The sequence below is a fragment of the Zeugodacus cucurbitae genome, chromosome 3 (assembly GCF_028554725.1).
Source record: "Zeugodacus cucurbitae isolate PBARC_wt_2022May chromosome 3, idZeuCucr1.2, whole genome shotgun sequence".
Classification (NCBI taxonomy): Eukaryota; Metazoa; Arthropoda; class Insecta; order Diptera; family Tephritidae; genus Zeugodacus; species Zeugodacus cucurbitae.
The window spans coordinates 52256395-52276879 of record NC_071668.1 but is presented as its reverse complement, the minus strand read 5'-3'; the positions used below and the strand labels follow the sequence as shown (position 1 = coordinate 52276879).

The window sequence follows — 20485 nt, the reverse complement described above, 5'->3', positions numbered from 1 at the left end:
ACTGCACAAACAGCATAAAAGGTCAGACTTACGGGCATTGAGTTGTTCGATTGGCTGCAACTGGACTTTTAATTGTGTTACCGAGTTGATTTAAATTTATTGGGTAATTGTAGTTAAAAGCGTTTAATTTGTGGCAACCATAATCGGTATGTAGTATGTAAAATGGAATTAGTGCAAAGCTATTTGTAGACAATAAAGCGCATGTGTGCGCATGTGTATGTTTGCATAATTTAGAGCCTTTGTATAGAGTAGTTAGTTGAGACTCCATACAATCCATACACAACGGTCGCTAATGAATTGACTAAACAATACAACATTACAACAACAACGAACGCCATGTGGTTAGTGTGTGTAAGTTAGTGTTAGTGACAGACGGTCGGAACGTGTTGGCTGGGTTCGCAGTGCGATTATGGTTATGCGCATTTGTTGTTGTTGTTATTCGCGCCGTCACGGTCAGCGGTGCAAAAATGTATAGAACGACAAGCCGAAGTTACGCCGAGCGCACCGACTACTTTACAAACACTCACACACACAAGCATACACGTAAATCACGTTTTAACTTCCGGTTGAAATGGCGTTTCCTTTTGTGTTCGAGACGGAAGCAGCCGATATTTTATAGCGTTTAAACACTTACTTACTCACGAGCACATTGTGAATTTCGTATAGAATTGAAGGAGCGTGAATTTGCAAACACACACACACACACACATGTATATATATATTATATGTGTTTGTGTGTGTGTATTTTCATTTATATAATATAGCGGTTACATACCGATATGTATATATATAAAATGTTTGCTGGTACAAAACGCTTACTGCGTTGTTGTTGTCTAGTTTTTGTACATATATGTACATATGTTTGTGTGTCTTCTTATATGTGAATATGCGTGTGTGTGTGTGTTTTTCGCCATGCGTCAATGCGCTTTCTTCTTTACTTTACAGTCTTCCTCGCCATCGCGCTCGATTTTTGTGCTTTCTGCTTTCTGAACCGCAATACAATGAAATAACAACAACAACAACAATAAATGAAATAAAATTAAAATAAAGAAATAATAAGAAGAAAAGTGCTAAAACAAAAACAAAACTAAAAAAGTGCAGGAAACAAAAGAAGAAACACAAAAGAAACACCGACGAAAGGAAAGGAAAACGCAAAGAAAAGCCAAGCAAAGCAAACAAACAATATATTGCCGTTGTATCCTTGTGGGTTAAAGCTGTAGTGGGCGCTCGCGTACGCCGACGCGCGGTCCTCACTTGACAGCTTTGCGGTCGACGCTACGCTAACGTCGTCATTTGTTGTTTTTGTGTTACACGTACTTTGAATGCGTACGACCAGTGGCACACTATCATCTCGTAACGGTTTGTTTGTTGTTTGGTGCCCATACTCCAACACACACACACTTACACAAGTGGTACGAGTATTCGTCGCAAGCCCGTGTATGTGTGTGTGCGCCCGTTGTGTTTGCGTTGCGGTACGCGCGTGTGTGTGCCATTGCATTAGTAACGGTGATTCAACTGTGAAGCGTGACAACGAATATGATTAAAATTACACGTAAGCGGTTAAAGGCAACGCAAACGTACGTAACGAGTTGAATTGAGTTGAGTGTGTTTGTCAAATTGCACCGCATTGCAAGCGGCAAGTGGCGTTAGTGTGTGTGTATTATTGTTTATATATTGTATATGAGCGGTGCACAAACAAACTGTTATAAGGCAACACATTAAAGCATCTACTTAAAGGATATCCTAATTCTTCTATGATTACGCTCAACAAACAACAAAGTAAGTTTACAACCGCAAGCCGCATTATGTGTATTTAATACGTTAATAAGTTAATACAGATAAAAGCAATCTAATGTAAAACGTTAATGCAGATATATTAGGTCTTAATATATCGAAATGTTTATTTGTAAGATTTTGAAACCGAACTAAAAATGAATTTGTGACATAGATAAACCTTTATTTGGAAATCGTACATCCGACAGAAAGCAATTTCGCCTATTGGCTTTTCCCAAAAATTTATATAGTATGAAGGCCACGAATATACGATCCTTTTTTTCCAGAGTTTTTTCAATCTCAACTACTATTGAGTTAAGGGTTGTCTCCGTGGATTTACCTTCAGAGAACGCATGTTGCGAAACTGACAGTTTTTCCTGGACTATATTGTTGCTTATATTCATTTCTATTAGTTTCTTTTATCCTTTTTAAAAGGAATGAGGTATCCATTAATAGTATCCATTAACAGTCTCAATGTTGTGTTCGGACTTTACTAAGATTTTTCATAGACAAGATGATTCTTCCGTAGCCTCGATGTCATTGCAAAAAGTTTTCCAAAAATCTCTCTGGGATTTTCTTATTTCTTTTTTATATAGCTTTAGAAGATTATGCTATTTTTCCCAGTATTCATAGTTTTTTTTTAGTTTTCCTGCATTAAGTTGCCTCTGCAATCTTTTTGTTACGTGTTAGCGGACAGGGCAATTCCAATGCTTTTTTCGAGTGTGTGTTTAAGTCTTTTATATTCTTTGTTTGAAATAGAGGAGTCCATAGCAATATGTTTTCTTGGCTCATGTACATATGTGCCCTGGTTCTTTTTCTGTGATTTCTGAATTTTATAACCCTGCCTGTGTTTTAGTCCAGTATATACATTCAATATACCGGTGATCCGAAAAAAGTGCTCTTCCAGAACGCTCCATTTGGATACCTTAATTATGAGTTCCTCCGATATAAGTGTTATATCTAACACTTTCTGTCCTCAACCAACCCTTTTATCAGCTGCTTTGGTACCTGGACTTCGACAAAGCATATACATATTTTTATTGTTGGTGTGTATTCATTCCAGTCTGTACCATCGGGAGAGTTTGCCGACGAAAAATCATTTGCTGTTACAGAACTAAAATTTGTAGTTATTTAGTTTGTTTGTTTTATTTAGTATCATAGGACGCTGATCAGGAATAAGGATATTTAGGCAATTATTTAAAAAAAATAAGTAATTTATTCTTTCATCCTCCATAATTTTATGTATGTTGATATTATTCGTTTCATAGCTTTGGCTACTCTACTCGGCTATTTGATCGTAAGAGACTTCGATAATACGGTTTGTGTAACTACATTAGTACAAAATTCAATTGAAATCATAAGCAGTTTGGGATCACAGCGCCATCTGTCGACATGTGTTTTTTTTATACTCTCGCAACAAAGTTGCTAAGAGAGTATTATAGTTTTGTTCACATAACAGTTGTTTGTAACACCCAAAACTAAACGAGTTAGAAATAGGGTTATATATACCAAAGTGATCAGGGCGACGAGGCGAGTCAAAATCCGAATGTCTGTCTGTCCGTCCGTCTGTGCACGCTGTAACTTGAGTAAAAATTAAGATATCTTGATGTAACTTGGCACACTTATTTCTTGGCACTATAGGTAGGTTGCTTTTGGATGGACACAATCGGACCACTGCCACGTCCACAAAATGACGAAAACCGAAAACACATAAAGTGCCATAACTAAGCCATATATAAAGCTATGGAAATACAATTTGGTACAAAGGATCGCACTATGAAGGGGCATATTTGGATGTAATTTTTTGGGAGAAGTGGGCGTGGCCCCGCCCTCAAATAAGTTTTTTGTATACATATCGCAAACCAATAAAGCTATATAACCCAAACTTTCTGCAGTCGTTTCTTTTAGCCATTTCTTAATACAGTTCAAAAATGAAAGAAATCGGATCATAACCAAAGGTTAGGTTGAAAATTACTCAAAGTGCGTTAACGCTCTAACGAAAAACGCCAGAAACACTAAATTTCACTTAAGATATGGCAGATGGAAACTACACTCAGATTTTTTTTACAAAATGGAAAATAGGCATGGCATCGCCTACTTATGGGTCAAAAACCATATCTCAGGAACTATTCGACCGATTTCAATGAAACTTGGTTTGCAACAGTTTCCTTACATCCCAATGATATGTTGTGAAAATAGGTCAAATCGCTTCACAACCACGCCTACTTCCTATATACCAGAACTTTGAAGACGATCTGAATCGTTTACTTTACAATATATAAAGTCAGCACTGGTGATGATATCGATGCAGAACTTTGTACAAATACTACGTTTATAGTGTGGCAGCCCCATTCTAAAAATCGCCGAAATCGGACTATAGGTTTTCAAGGCCCCATATATCGATCATGAGGACCTCGGTGCTTCTAACCTAATATTATGGTTTCCAACTTTCAATGGAGTTTATACAATATAAATGACGAATATGTAGGTCAAATTGTGTATTATATAATATTAATAAAGTTAAATAAATAATATCGAGAGTATAAAATGTTCGGTTACACCCGAACTTAGCCTTTCCTTACTTGTTTAAATGACTTTAATACAGACATAAATAAATTTTAAATTTGAGCCTTTATTATTTTCAAGTTTTAACATTGTAAGACATATACAGTTGACCTTCCCTAACTCAAAGTCTTTGTTTATGTAATAAAAACATTTTACAATTATTGTAGTTAGCATAACTTATTCGCCAAACAATTGATGGTTTTTGTTTGTTAATGTTACTCATACGACATGGCATTTGCGAAGAAATTTTGCGTTTGCTAATGTATCAAAAAAGATAACTGTGGAGTAGGAGCTAATACGTTGTTTTTGGCTATTAAATTTTAAATAGTTGCTTACTGCTAGGATATTATTCATGAGTGTTACTCATACGACAAGGTAACCAAAAAGAAAGAATACATACATATATTCATGTACTATGGGGCCTGCTACACCTTCAATATTTATCGTGATATTTGGATCGCGATCTATATTGAATATATACTTCGCGACTGCTAGACGTTCAATGTATATAACGTCAATATTTATACGATGGTAGTGTTTTCACAAGATTTTTTTTAAGTATTTGTTTATTTTTTACATTTTTTTATAAATAGTCGGAAGAAAACCGAAGAAAATCATGTTTGGCTCTTGTTTTTGTGTCCACAGCAATTCATTATATGCATCCAATATTTGGACGTTATCAAAAAAACCGTTGACATATGAGTTGCATAGCTCTGGCAAAGATTCTACTGTAAACATTATAATTCATGTTCATTTTACTAGAATAAAGTTGATTTCAATATTTTGGCACTGTTGTCATTCACCAATTTGGACTTGTAAATCACAAAATATGCTACACGTTCAATATTTATCTCGCGATCCACGATCCGCGATCTGGATTTCAAAATATTTAAATATTTTGTGATATGGATCGTGATCCATCAACATTGCATGTTAAATGTTCAATAAATATCGCAATACAGGAAATTCCACGATAAATACTGAACATGTAGCAGGCGCCTATAAATAGTTATAAAAAATATGGAAATATGTGAATATTTTGTAATAACATATAGTTCGTATAAAAAGTATCTAGTTCGAGGTTCTTAGTGAAGAAATATACTGTTACTAAATCCACAACTTGTAGGATTAAAACGAAAAGACAAAGGATTTTAAAACTCGTACACGGTACTGAAAAAAGAAAAACCCTGTTCAAAATGGAGAAAGTCCTTTATCGTTGGTTTATCCGTATGCGAATGTGATTTTAAATATGTTAACATATACAATGGTACTTCTCTAACTCAAGTCACCATAATACACAAAAAAACTTCGAGTTAGAGAGACTTCGAGTTATAGAAATTTCATTAAAACATACAATTTTTTAAAAAGCTGTAAAATATAGATTTACAAATATACAGTTTTATTTATTTACTTCGCATAAAGTTTTATGTACATACGTTTTGTTAGATGATTTATGCAATCCATAAGTGTAATATCATATTTTTTGTTCGCCTCCATACGATATCGTTTAAAATTCAGCCCCGTTAGTAAAATTTTAAATTTGATCATTTCGCAAATATGAACTGCTCTGGTTTTAATTAGTTCACGTTTTCGAGCGTGCGCTGTAAATGTATATGTATGTATTGAATAAATTTTAATATAATAATTATTACAATAAAATAAAAGCCACCGTAAAGAAATATTTGAAAATAAAAACAATTATTTTGAATTGATAATGAAAAATACCACATTGACAATTTTTTTATTCGCTAATGTTACTCATACAACATGGTGACCTAATCTGAATACCATTGAATTAGCATTGGCCATGAATAATAATAATAAAAGGATCTCATAACAGTATTTTGGTTATAAAGTTTCTATTAGTTTGTTCACTAAACAATTTTATTAATTTGTATCAGTTACTAATATTACGTATACGTCAGGACATATAAGTAGTACATGTCGTATGAGTAACATTTTGATATGATTCGTATTAATTTCAAATTTATTCAAGCTACGGTCTGCTGAATATTCCTTTTATTTTGCTACATTAACTATAAGTAATTTAATTTGATCCAGCATTAACTTCCGATTCCAATTATTTCACTTCTTAGTACCATCGCATGTCAGCAGTTCTATCACACAGTATTATATAAAATCGTGTATCAATGTACGAAGCAGATTAAAGTGTAAGAAGCTGAAAGTTATACTCCATGTTATTCTAAATATCCATTTATTTCCAATTACCAAATCCAGACGCATCGTCATAAAAACGTCATATACCTTCTTTTGCTAGTGACGGGTCTTATAGATTAGATTAGAAAATACAGAACTAATTTCAATTCGCTGGTCTAAACTAATTTTCACAGATATTGAAACTTTTTGTAAATTGCAAGAATTATTTGTTGTCAGTTGGTCAGTAGAGTAGTATAGATTATCTGTTCTTCTTCTACTAGACCCTCTTTCCACTTACTTTTATTGCTTCCAAAATTAATAGAAGTGCAAATTTCGTTGAGGGAGGAACATCCAAACACTTCCTTATGGAACAGCCATAAAACATAACTCAAGGTCTATTAACAAAACAGGGAAATCCTGATATAGTAAAGATCTTTCACTAAGAAAATAAGGATAAAATGCATGCATTTTGGAAGCGAAACATGATTTCTTGAATATCTCGGGGTCTGATTTCTGAAGTACAAGACTGTCAAGTTGCTACCCAACGTGCGTCCGTTCAACTTATTGTACCAAATGTACCACTAAAACAGTCGCACAATTGGCTTCATAAACGGAAACTTCATTTGTAGACCCAATACGAATGATCAAAAAATCAAAATAAATATATTTGTGAATATAAGTTTTCATTCACACGAAATTTATGATAACTTTTCTTTCATGTGAAGTTTACAATAAGGCTGCTTATTAATAGGTCAAAAGCTGTAATAAATTAAAAAAAAACAGTTAATTAGAAATTATCCACTCATACGACCAGCTAGTAATAATAAATAATATAATTTTAAATATGTATAAATTGATTGTATTTAACAAAGCTAATTCAACAAAAAATATTTTTTATTATTCGCTTTTGTTACTCATACGGCATGTCGAACAGATGAATAATAAATAAATGTCGGCTTTTATTAAATATGTGTAATAGAAAGTGGTTATAACAACATTGAAATGTTAAATTTTCAAACAATTATGAATTTTAAAATCTCTTGTTCATCAAACAATTTTGTCAATTTCTATTGCTTACTAATGTTACTCATACGTCATGGTGGGTTGTTTGGATCATAATTCTGTAAGCATTAATTCTCGAGATAAACTTTTTAATTATCTCTTTTTTACGAAAAAAATATAATAATGTGATTTATTTTTATATAAAATAATTTCTTTGGATGATTTAAGAGTGAAAGCAAGATAACTTCATATTGAAATAGAATGATTTATCGAGAAGAAAGTTCAGAGATCATTCTATATCGCTTTTCAGACAACTTCTATAATCGGCAAGAGTTTAGACTTAGCACAACTACTATAAAACTTCTTAAACTTGAAATACGACGTACTCATCTTGGACCAGTAGAACTTTGTAATACGCATCCACTCTCAAACCCCCAAGAATGTTTAAATTTTAGAATATTTTTTTTAGAAACATACATATCTTGGCATATTTAAGAGTCTATAGTAGTTGGGTTGGGTATACTCGTAAAAGTATTCTCATTGTGGAGTAACTAAGTCCACCATATTATTTTGCCATTCTCCTACACATCGACTCGCATGCATCGATTATGTGCCCACACGCACACAAACGCTTACACATAAAAGCAAGTGAACAATTCTCCTCCGTTGCCCTCAAATCATTTTCATATTTATTTGCTTGCTTGCAGAAATGCAAAATGATACGAAAAGTGTTAAGTAATAGCTATCAGCGTTGAACATTATACAATATGCCACATATGTATGTACGTGGTGTATATTGTGTTGCATGCCACATATTCAATGTGCAGTACGAGTATGCTCGTTGACTACTTATTTGTATAAATGCGCCTTATTTCATTTCCTTGCTGGCACTGCACTGCGCCTCTCCTCTGCTTTATGAATTTGTCTTTGGTCTCGGTTTATTTGCATGAATGGTTCGCCAAAGGATTCAAGGTTGGCTAAGTACTGCATTCACTCAAGGAAATCTAATCCATTATATGATAAAATATAAACGCGCTTACACGTACATATATGTGCGCTATTTACATATCGACTATATACATACGAGTATGTATTAAATATATATGTGTTTGATTTGAATGGAGTCGCAGTGGCTTAAGGCAGTATTCTTTCAGTTCTTCCATATTAAATATACTTTTATATTCTTATTTTTGTTAGAAAGTATTTTTAGATATTGAATATTTTAAATACCTTGATTTATTCAAGAGGAGATTTATTGTCTAGAAGATACGCTTATTATTTCCTAATTCGATTTCATGAAGTGATATATGAGTATTTTGTTTTGTTTTGATAGGAGAACAAAGGTGTAGGAGGTTGCTCATGGCATAGAAGTGCCGGTCCGTTCGGGCTGAGTGGATCCGATTTTCACAGAAACCCCATTGATTTGGACTTGCGGAAATACAAAATAAGGTTTTAATACAATGCGCTGGAAAACTTTCGAAAATCGATGTTGTTGTTAGATATAATAGTTTGATTTTCGAATATTTAAATTTGGTCAATTTGCTATTGTACAAATGCTATTGTCTAAACTTCCCTGATAGAGCTTAGCTATGAGACAACTGTATAATTGTCCAAGCCTCCAGATGATTAATATGTGGCTTTTGGCTTTTAGTTAACTTTTTATAGAAACAATTAAAAAAGGATTTAATTCGGGTGTAACCGAACATTTTATACTCACCCAATTTATTTTCGTGATTTTATTAAGATTACGCAGAGCTGAAGAGGGAAGCGAGACGCATCTGCAGACACAAAAAGAAAGAGGCCGAAATGCGTGAGTACGAAGAGCTTGAGAAACTGGCAGACAGAGGTAATGCTCGAAAATTTTATGAAAAAATGAAGCGACTTAACGAAGGTTTCAAGACCGGAGCATCCTCATGTAGAGACCAAGGTGGTAATCTGGTAACCGATGTCCAGGGCATACTGGGATTGTGGAGGGAACACTTCTCCGACCTGCTGAATGGCAGTGAGAGTACAACACCAGGAGATGGCGAACCCGATCCCACAATCGATGACGATGGAACAGATGTTCCATTACCCGACCATGAAGAAATCCGAATAGCAATTACCCGCTTGAAGAACAACAAAGCAGCGGGGGCCGATATATTACCGGCAGAGCTATTCAAATACGGCGGTGAAGAACTGATAAGGTGCATGCATCAGCTTCTTTGCAGAAAATGGTCGGAAGAAAGCATGCCTGACGATTCGAATTTCAGTGTGCTCTGTCCAATCCATAAAAAGGGAGATCCCACAATCTGCGCCAATTACCGTGGGATCAGCCTCCTAAATATCGCATACAAGGTTCTATCGAGCGTACTGTGTGAAAGACTAAAGCCCACCGTCAACAAACTGATTGGACCTTATCAGTGTGGCTTTAGACCTGGAAAATCAACAACTGACCACATATTCACCATGTGCCAAATCTTGGAGAAGTCCCGTGAAAAGAGGATCGACACACGCCACCTTTTTGTCGAAAGCTGCTTTCGACAGCACGAAAAGGAGCTGCCTTTACGGCGCGATGTCTGAATTTGGTATCCCCGCAAAACTAATACGGCTGTGTAAATTGACGTTGAGCAACACCAAAAGCTCCGTCATGATTGGGAAGGACCTCTCCGAGCCGTTCGATACCAAACGAGGTTTCAAAAAAGGTGACTCACTATCGTGCGACTTCTTTAACCTGATGCTGGAAAAAATTATAAGAGCTGCGGAGCTAAACAGAGAGGGTACAATCTTCTACAAGAGTGTACAGCTCCTGGCGTACGCCGATGATATTGGTATCATCGGAAGCAACAACCGCACCGTTTGTTCTGCTTTTTCCCGCATGGATAAGGAGGCGAACCGAATGGGTCTGGAGGTGAATGAGGACAAGACGAAATATCTCCTGTCATCAAGCAAACAGTCGGCGCATTCGCGTCTTGGCTCCCACGTCACTGTTGACAGTCATAACTTCGAGGTCGTAGATAATTTCGTATACCTGGGAACCAGCATCAACAACACGAACAATGTCAGCCTCGAAATCCAGCGCAGAATAACTCTTGCCAACAGGTGCTACTTTGGACTGAGTAGGCAATTGAACAGTAAAGTCCTCTCTCGACGAACCAAAATCAAGCTCTACAAGTCGCTTATCATTCCCGTCCTGCTTTACGGTGCAGAAGCTTGGACGATGTCAACATCAGATGAGACGACACTATGAGTTTTCGAGAGGAAAATTTTGCGCAAGATTTATGGTCCTCAGAACATTGGCAACGGCGAATACCGCAGACGATGGAACGATGAGCTGTACGAGTTATACGACGACATTGACATAGTTCAGCGAATAAAAAGACAGCGGCTACGCTGGCTAGGTCATGTTGTCCGAATGGACGAAAACACTCCAGCCCTGAAAGTGTTCGATGCAGTACCCGCCGGAGGAAGCCGAGGAAGGGGAAGGCCTCCACTCCGTTGGAGGGACCAGGTGGAGAGCGACCTGGTTACACTTGGGATCTCCAACTGGCGCCGAACTGCGAAGGAGAGAGAGAGGTGGCGCACTATCGTCGATTCGGCTATAACCGGCTAAACGGTTGCAACGCCAATCACATACATACATACGCACAATTGTCGACCTAAAGTTCATTATAATAACGAAAAATGTTATATGTTATGTAAGAGGTCTGGGGTAATTCATGAAGCGATTTCACACATGTACGATATCTGGGGCCTTGAAAAGTTAAGGTCCGATTGGCGTGATTGTTAACCGATTTCACCTATTTTCCATCCGTAATATTAGAATTTCAAGCGAATATTTTGTTCCAAATTTTCTTGAAATTGTTCGAGTAATTCTGGAGATATGATTCTTTACCGTTAAGTGGAACCCGACACGTCCATTTTCCATTTGAATAAAAATCGCAGTGCAGCTCTTTCTGCTATTTCTTCTGTACAATTAGGGGTTTCTGAAGTTATTCGATAGTGAATTAACGATAGTGAATACCAAATCTCCTTACATGGTGCCAAGAAATATGTGTACCAAGTTTCATCAAGCTATCTAAATTGTTTCTTAAGTTTTCGCTGGTCGGACAGACAGACGGATATCAACTCTACTCGTGAGTTTACCTCACCATTTTGATATATATAACCACATATCTCTTCTAGTTTTACGTGACAAGCAACCGTTAAATGAACAAAACTATTATATTCTCTGTGCAACATTTTGCAAGAGTATAAATATTAACCTATTTTTAGGTTACTTCAATGAAATGTTGGTGTCAAAAATGGATAAAATGGATCCAGTACCTTCTCTAATTTACTTTATCATAGACGTTCGTACGTTCTTTCCGGAAAAATATTTACTATCTCACTCCAGAGCTTGAGACGGATTTCATTGCATAACTTTGGAGAGTCTGAGTTCTAAGGAAGTATATTGAGAATAACTACATATTTTCTGAAAGCATTAGACTCGAACACTCGTTACACCTTTGCCTTGTCTCTATTTCGAAAAACTGCACAAGCTGTGATTTGTAATTAAAATTTAGTTCAGTTTTACGCTCATTGTTACCACAAACAATTAACGAACGAAGAATGAAAGCATATTTTCGATACTTAAACTAACTGTATACCAAAAAAACTTGCAACTTAGACCTTCAATGCTCCGACCGACTTTTGGCATATACGAATTAACAGATCAAAATGATAAAGGTATCCTAGTTGCAATAATTGCACCGTTACCTCACAAGTAATTGGCAAACAGATTTACGACGAATGATGATGGCGTGCACAATACCATGAACCATATGTGGAAATATATACATTCATTTGTTCGTATGTATGTATGTGGTAATCCTGCAACAGAACCCAGCAACAATAATTCGTCAATTCGTATAACTTCAGATGTTGGTAGACAAATTTACTGAAACTTCTGCAAATATAGTGATTAGCTTAATGTCTATTCAGCTGATTATATATCTTCATGTTGACCTAAAAATGGTCTTGTTGAAAGATGAAAATAATTATATATGCTGATCCCTCGATATTACTTTTGTATTTGTTCTAACTTGAACAAACAGTAAATTCTTCTTATTGGAATCTGTACTGTTTAATACTTAGGATTTAAAGCTCAGTACAGGATTCCGATATCTACACTAGAAGTAGTAGTTTAAATTAATTTAATTATTAAAAAAAACTATGTGTACGTTTAAAAACTTTGGTCAAAAAGCCTTTTTTGACATATAACGTGAGTTGTCATGTTATTTTTGTTCAGTATTGTTTGGCATTTCATCATCAAGTTCTGTAAAGAATGTGTTTCGCGCGCTACCATCAAGTTATCGTCAACATAATCGGCCTACTGAGGGTACCTATCTCAAACTCAGCATTCATTATTGGATAATATTCGACGGAATTTATTAGAAATATATATTTTGAAGAAAATATAGCAGCCGTAGTTGAGGGTGTATACGAAGACCGTGGAGAGTCGATTAGGAGCCGTTCGCAGTAACTCGGACAGAAAAAACAACGATTTGGTTTGGTCCGTCAAAATCGACCTTAATCCCGCTAAAAACTGACTATACCTAAAATTGAAGGTCGTGACCACGGCGACATTTTGTTTCAACAAAACGGTGCCATTTCCCACACATCGCATCCATCAATGGACTCATTGAGAGAATACTTCGGTGCGCAGATAATTTCACGTTTTGGGCCGGTCGATTGGCCAAGAAGTTCGTGTGATATAACACCGTTAGACATTTTCCTGTTAGGATATGTAAAGTCTAAAGTCTATGCGGACAATTCCGCTTCGATTCAGGCCTTGTAGCAAAACATCACGCGTGTCATTCGCCAGTTACCAGTCGAAATGCTCGAACCACTCATCGAAAAAATGGACTCAGCGGATGAAACATAAATGGTTCTCCATTTAGTTCTGCACAAATTCGAGCTAATTTCTGCAATCAGACAACTTATTAAAATAATGTATAAACTTGTAGGTGCCTCTATTTATTCGTCAATGCCTCTAAAGGAGATACTCGTATAACTCGTATTTCTATATCAATCTAAATTATATTTAAACGTTAATCGTAGGTGTCTTATAACTTACACTCTAACCAAATAAGAATCGATCACTGTCACATTTTCCGCTGGGTACAAAAACAAACCGTGTCTTTTCTACTCTCACGTCTGTCTATGCAGTGCAGAGTGTGTTTTGTTTGTATGACCCGCAAAACCTGTGCGAGCAGGTGTAAAGAAAAAGAAACTTGATGGACTTTTGTTGATTTGCTTGATATAGGTGTGTAGGTATGTGCAGGGGGTACTGTGCGGTGGAATGTAATGCACTTTGTAACCATTACCGTTACGATTGCGTCATGACTGCACTCAATGCAATAAACGGATGACTTGGTTTGGACGACTGCGGCTAGGGATATAAGTACATTTGAAATATTGCCTACACATATCAATGCATACACACATACAAACATACGCTCAGGCATATACACACACATGCATATAGACGTTAGCTAAAACCAAGGGTTCGCAATAAATAACCGCTACTTGTGGCGCGAGTGGGTTTTGTGAATATATATATTTTTGTATAAGTATTATATATTGTATATGTTGGCATATGCTTGTTGGCATTGTTGCTGGCAGTGCGAACAGGTGTGCAATGCATAAGACTCTGGTGTAAATGTAGCCTTGAGCTTATCATCATCATTGAGTTTTGTTGTAAATGAAATGTTTTCACCATTGAAGAAAGTGCAAATTAGTGCAAAGCATATTATTTCAAAGCAGCTGCCATGCCATGAGTGTATTGTGCTCAGATACAAACATATGTATATACAAGCACACCTACATACGGACTATCACTATACATTCATATATACACCAATGAAATATGCAAATAAGTTACTAAGGTGTGTAGTTAAATTAAGTACATATGCTTGTGTGTTGGTTTGTACGAAAAAAAGGTGAACGAAGACGAAACCAGCAATTACGACCGAAAGTATGCCTGAATGCACTTATGATGGTTCATTCATATGGCGCTCCTTTGTGTTAGAATAATGAAGGTGTTACTATTTTTACACGGGTGCCTTCAAATGTTACAAGTTGCGTATACAAACACACACACGAACAGTACTTATTTCGATGAATGCATTAATTTCTATGAAATTGTGGTATTGATAGTATATAATTTCTTGGTTTGAGAATGCACTATGCACTACGAGTATATGTGCAGACCAATAAGGAAAGGAAACGTGCTTGAGGAACCGAGTTTTGCACAGATTTTAAGATGTTTTTCATTAGTAAGATATTTTATCAAATTGTATAATGATCTGGGCTTGAATTTGCAATTACAGGTAGACTGGAGGTCTGGAGGTTATGGCAAGACACCTACATAAATAGTCGGCAAGAGACAGATTTCATATATGTTTTTTTTGGCGCTTTAAAAATTATGTTAAAACGTAAGGTATTTTATTAAGCGTTAATTATAATATACTTAAATAATCGAACTATGAGCGCGATTCACAAGAGAAATTTATTACCTAAATCACAAACGAATTAATCTCGTAGTAACCGTGTGTAGAAGCGAAGGTGTCTGCGTCGAGTCGTGATTGTGGACGAACATGGATTCACTTGTACAAACCAAACACCAATGAACATTTAACCTTCATATGGTCTTTAAAATTATAGATGTTAAAGTCCTTCGTGTCAAATTTGACCCAGGCAGTAAATTTATGGTACATATAACAAGTAAGGAAGTGCTAAGTTCCGGTGTCACCGAACATTTTATACTCTCGCAATTTATTTATTTAATTTTATTAATATAACAATCAATTTGACTCACATATTCGGCATATACATATATGGTATAAATAATAATAATAAACCCAAACGATTACCCTCCTCCCGCCCAACCGATGCGTGGGCCGCAGTCCGCATACGAGCGGAATTTGCCGAGAGATTTTTAAGCGTCCGGTTCTCAAACTGCCCAGCAACAGAAAGAAACATTTCAACAGCTGAGATTTAAAAATTTATAAACACAAAAAGTTAAAAATTTCTGAATATAACTTATTAAGAGAAGACAAAATAGTTTTTTTGATGCTAAATATTGAGTCAAATGGATCAAATGTGCTGGAATGAGAATTAAAATCCTGACATATTCTGCGAAATGGTTCGTTTAATTCAAAATTTGTTCTAGAATTTTTTAGAAGTAATGGTCTAAACTGTCTAGATGAACGAAATGGGACATTAAATTTAATATCAGACAAAAGGAATAAACTACAAACTAAACCATTTAGAAGTTTTACTAGGAATATTATACCTAGCATTTCTCTGCGACTAGTGAGTGTGGGAAGATTTATAAGTTGTAAACGACTAGTATACGGGGGAAGATTCAATCTTGAATCCCAATGTAAGTGGCCTAAAGAAAAAGTAAACATTGTTTTTGAACGGACTCAAGCTTATCAGAATGGGATTGATAGCTAGGATTCCATACCACAGAACCATACTCCATTATAGGTCTTACCAATGTTGTAAAAAGAATTTTAGTAATATACGGATCACTAAATTCTTTAGACCAACGTTTAACAAAGCTAAGAGCACCTTTAGCTTTTAAGACAATTGAATTTACATGAGAATTAAAATTTAGTTTAGGGTCCATAGTAACTCCTAAATCAACAAAGCTAAAAACTTGCTCTAAACTGAAGTTATTTATTACATAGGGAGAGGGATCAACAGATCTACGGGAAAAGCACATCGTTTTACATTTTTTAAGATTCAGTGGCATATCATTTTTGTGTCACCATGTAACTAAGTTATTTAAATGCGATTGCAACTCAGTCTTTCGTTATGAGAAGTATATGATTTAAAAAGTTTTACATCATCCGCATATAATAAAATTTCTGAAAACTTAATTACAGAAGGTATATCATTGATGAACAACAACAAGAACAGAATACGACCGAGATGACTACCCTGTGGAACCACTGAAGTACACACATATTACTAGTTTTGATGGAATGTATTGTCGGAATAAGCATCTTCTTCTAATTACCACTAACAGATCGATTGGTGCTTGTCGGCTTCGAGTGTATCTATTCACAAACCTTATTTCGCTTGAGATCAGTTTGAAACTTTTCAATAACATGGTTGCTCTAAACATGTTAAAGGAGCCAAAGACTTTCGGTACTTTTAGTATTATACCAATCTACATTAGGGTTGACGATGCCAGTCCAATCATTATATAGTATAATTGAAAATTTTAAATCCATGGGCACTCTTCCATATCTTTTCGTTATCATTATCACTTGAAGTATTAGATGTAGATGTAAACCGATGGAATAGTACGAAAAGCAACAACGGAAAATAAATATATTGTTGCAAAAAACCCGAAAATTCGTCAGTATGATTATTTGGAAAAACATTCTGTCAAAAAAAAAACGAAATAATACTTTGTTTGCAATTGGTCAAAGTTGCGCCGAAGACTCTATAGGAAAAAAGTTATAACAACAAAATTCGAAAATATATGAGCCCAACATCATTAGTACCTTTTTGATTTCTAATATAAATAAATATCATAAAATATCTACCGAAAATGTTTTGAAGAAAAGTGTTTTTTCGTTAAAATGAGTCAAATTTGATCAGTAAACCTTATAAAGGTTAAGAGATTTGACCCAGTGAACCTGCTCCAAAGAAGGAGAAAACATTCCCGTTGAGCGTTTAATTTATGATCAATGGTGTTTTTGGGATTCCAACGGTGTGTTCTAAATTGAATACCGGCGGTTATATATGTACTACAACTCAAAGCCTTATACAAATTCCATTGCAAGTTCATTTATTAAGTTCGTATTGTGATTTTCCAAATTATGGTTACCTATAAATGTTTTGTACAACGTTCTTAAAAAATTTCCCGGCGAATTTTTCTTTTCTTCAAATGTCTTATTTGTGGACCTTAGAGGGAATATGTTCCCTCTTTAATTTTTGTCTCACAGAGTTTGGGAAATTTCTCTCCAAGATCTACAAATCTACTGTCATCTTTAAGCATATCGGATTAAATTTGTATATCAGTCAATATGTGCTTTACATTCAATTCAATAAAATTATAAAATATATATATTTTTCTATTGAATTATACATTTTCTTCGTAGTTCAGATTTTAATCAACTTCTGTCTTTTGCAGTTCGTATGAAAATATTTTAATTTAATTTTTTTGCTCTTGTTATAGACATTTTTTCATTATCGTCGTAAGAGCCACAAATACTTCATTGGCTCATTTAATTATAAATAAAGTGGACAACGCACTTGGCCTCTAGTTGCATTGCAGAAAATTTAAAAATTCTCAGTGTTGCAATCTCGAATATGCATACATTAATATACATAACTACAGTGTGATATTTTTGGAGCAATATAAGACATTTTCTTATTTTAGAAAAAATAATGGGCTTGGCAAATATTCAAATGTTGGATTAAGAATTTTTGTCTCTTTTTGCGAATAAGTACAAAAAGGGAAATGAAAAAAAAGGGAATGAATATTTGGTGATTTTTATACTCTCGCAACAAAGGTGCTAAGAGAGTATAATAGTTTTGTTCACACAACTATTGTTTGTAACACCCAAAACTAAACGAGTTAGATATAGAGTTAAGCATATTTTCCAAAGTGATCAGAGAGAAGAGTGAAGTTCAAATCCGGATGTCTGTCTGTCCGTCCGTCCGTCCGTCTGTGCAATCTGTAACTTGAGTAAAAATTAAGATATCTTGATGAAACTTGGTACACGTGTTTTTTGGCATCATAGGACGTAAAGGACATAAAGTGCCATAACTAAGCCATAAATAAAGCTATGTGAAGAAAAATTTGGTAGAAAGAATCGCACTATGAAGGGGTATATTTGGATGTAATTTTGCTTAGCTCCGGCCCTACTAAGTTTTTTGTACATATCTCGTAAACTACTAAAGCTATATCAACCAAACTCTCTAGAGTCGTTTTTGAGTCCAAAAATTGAGGAAATCCGATTATAACCATGCCCACCCCCCATACAAAGGTTATGTTAGTAAGGAAATACACTAGAAACCATAAATTTCATTAAGGTTTCCATCTTTCGATGGACTTTATGCCATATATATGACGAATATGTGGGCCAAATTGTGTGTTATAATAATAAAATTAAATAAATAAATTGCGATAGTATAAAATGTTCGGTTACACCCGAACTTAGCCCTTCCTTACTTGTTTTATTTAAATATACCGAAAACTCAGCCATTGGTACCTCATCTCCCATGATTATTGGATCATTATTGGATTATTTATTTATTTTAGATCCAAAAGTGTACGTGGATAAATCTCCTTAATGAACGAAGAAAAAAAGAAATAATTAAAATTTTTATTTTTTACTGACTTTTAATAAAAAATCTAAATTTTTTTGGTAAAATTTTTGCCAAATATTGGTTCGAAAAAATAGTTTTAATATGAAAACCCTTCGTTCATTAACTAGATAATGTTATTTAAAAGATGTGTACAGAATTTGAACAAAATCACTTTTCGAGATATCGTGTCCATCGACTTAGAAAACTGAGTTTTGAGTTAAACGGGTTTAAAGTTTTAAATTCGAACTGCGTTGGCTTGATGAGCGGAACTATGAATTATTATTATTATTATTAGAATTAACTCGTATTTATTTGAAATATTTGGATAATATGGTTTGAGTTTAAACATATTTTACTATTTAATAAATCAATTTTGTTTTCCAAAATGAAATTTTGAAACTCACCTAACCCCATAAGTAAAATTATATAAATTGTTTGCTTCGTCTTTAACTCTATTTATTTCTTTCTTACATAACTACTATTTATGGTTTAAGTATATTTTCATAAATTCTAGAGTATGGATACATATATTTATAGAGCTCCCTTTCAGAAAAACTGTCAATAAACTATTTCAATTAAGTGATCAATACTTCCAGTAGGGTCTAGTACAGAAAAGCGAAAAAATTTGAATTTGAAGAAAATAGCTTTTTCAACTATGAGTCAAAAGTGAAATAATTCAGAAATTAAAGAAATATATCTGCGCTTTGCAGTAGATTGCAGTACAGGGATCGATACGGTATTGCAATACATATCCTTCTAAAATATATGTATCTACTCTTTTATATAAATTTAAGTTTTAAGGGATTTCTTAACTAGCTTTTTATTAGATTTGTTTATTTTGGGATTTTTATATTGAAATATCATATGCCTAAATAAAAGGAAAACGCTTTCATTAGTAATGTGTTCAGTAAAAAGTTAACGTGAACGTCTAGGTGTAAGGATTCATAAAATTCTATTCTTAAGAAATATTTTGAAGTATTTAGGTCTAAATCAGGGAGAATAGCAACTGGAAACACTAAAACATAAAAAATAAGAGTTTAAAAAATTATCGTTACGAGCTTTCTTCGAATTTTTGAAAGTATTGTTGTATATACATATGTATAAGTACTATCAAGTACTATCGCATAAATCATAGTTTCTTTTTTTAATTTTTGAGCATTGTTTGTTGTATTTTCGAACACAATGCGTGATTTCGCACACCGGCACTTTGAGTGAATAGAGTATACATATATCTAGATCTAATGTGTGTGATAGCAATGTCAGCGACCATAGTTTGTTTATTTTTGTATTTATAAAATATGCACTTCTGATATACATAACTACATACATACACGATACACTTGAATGCCAATTTTATTATAGCATATATGCTTGCTGTGTTATTTTTATTCGACACTGCTGACAATTGTGCAACCGACAACATGTGTAATAGGCAGACTTTACATACATATATACATATACATATGTTCGTTTGAATATTTTCGCAGCGACACGCAAGTCTATGCGAAAATAAACAAAAAACAAAAACAATACAGAAAAGCAATTTCCAATGTCGAACTTGACTTTGCCACCACAATGCTATAAACTATGAAGATATTTTCTAATTTTACTATGAATAAAAATATATAAATAC

The 20485-nt window shown here is 34.5% G+C and overlaps 1 protein-coding gene across 5 annotated transcripts in view; it reads left to right on the top strand.

Annotated features, from left to right (window-relative positions):
• Dpp10_1 (prolyl endopeptidase FAP) overlaps positions 1-20485 on the top strand; it is a 48675-nt gene that overhangs the window by 7038 nt on the left and 21152 nt on the right. For all 5 annotated transcript variants that reach the window (XM_054226356.1, XM_054226360.1, XM_011191583.3 and 2 more), the window contains exon 2: positions 946-1779. The gene's annotated coding sequence lies outside the window, so the exon portion shown is untranslated. The remainder of the gene's footprint in view (positions 1-945; positions 1780-20485) is intronic.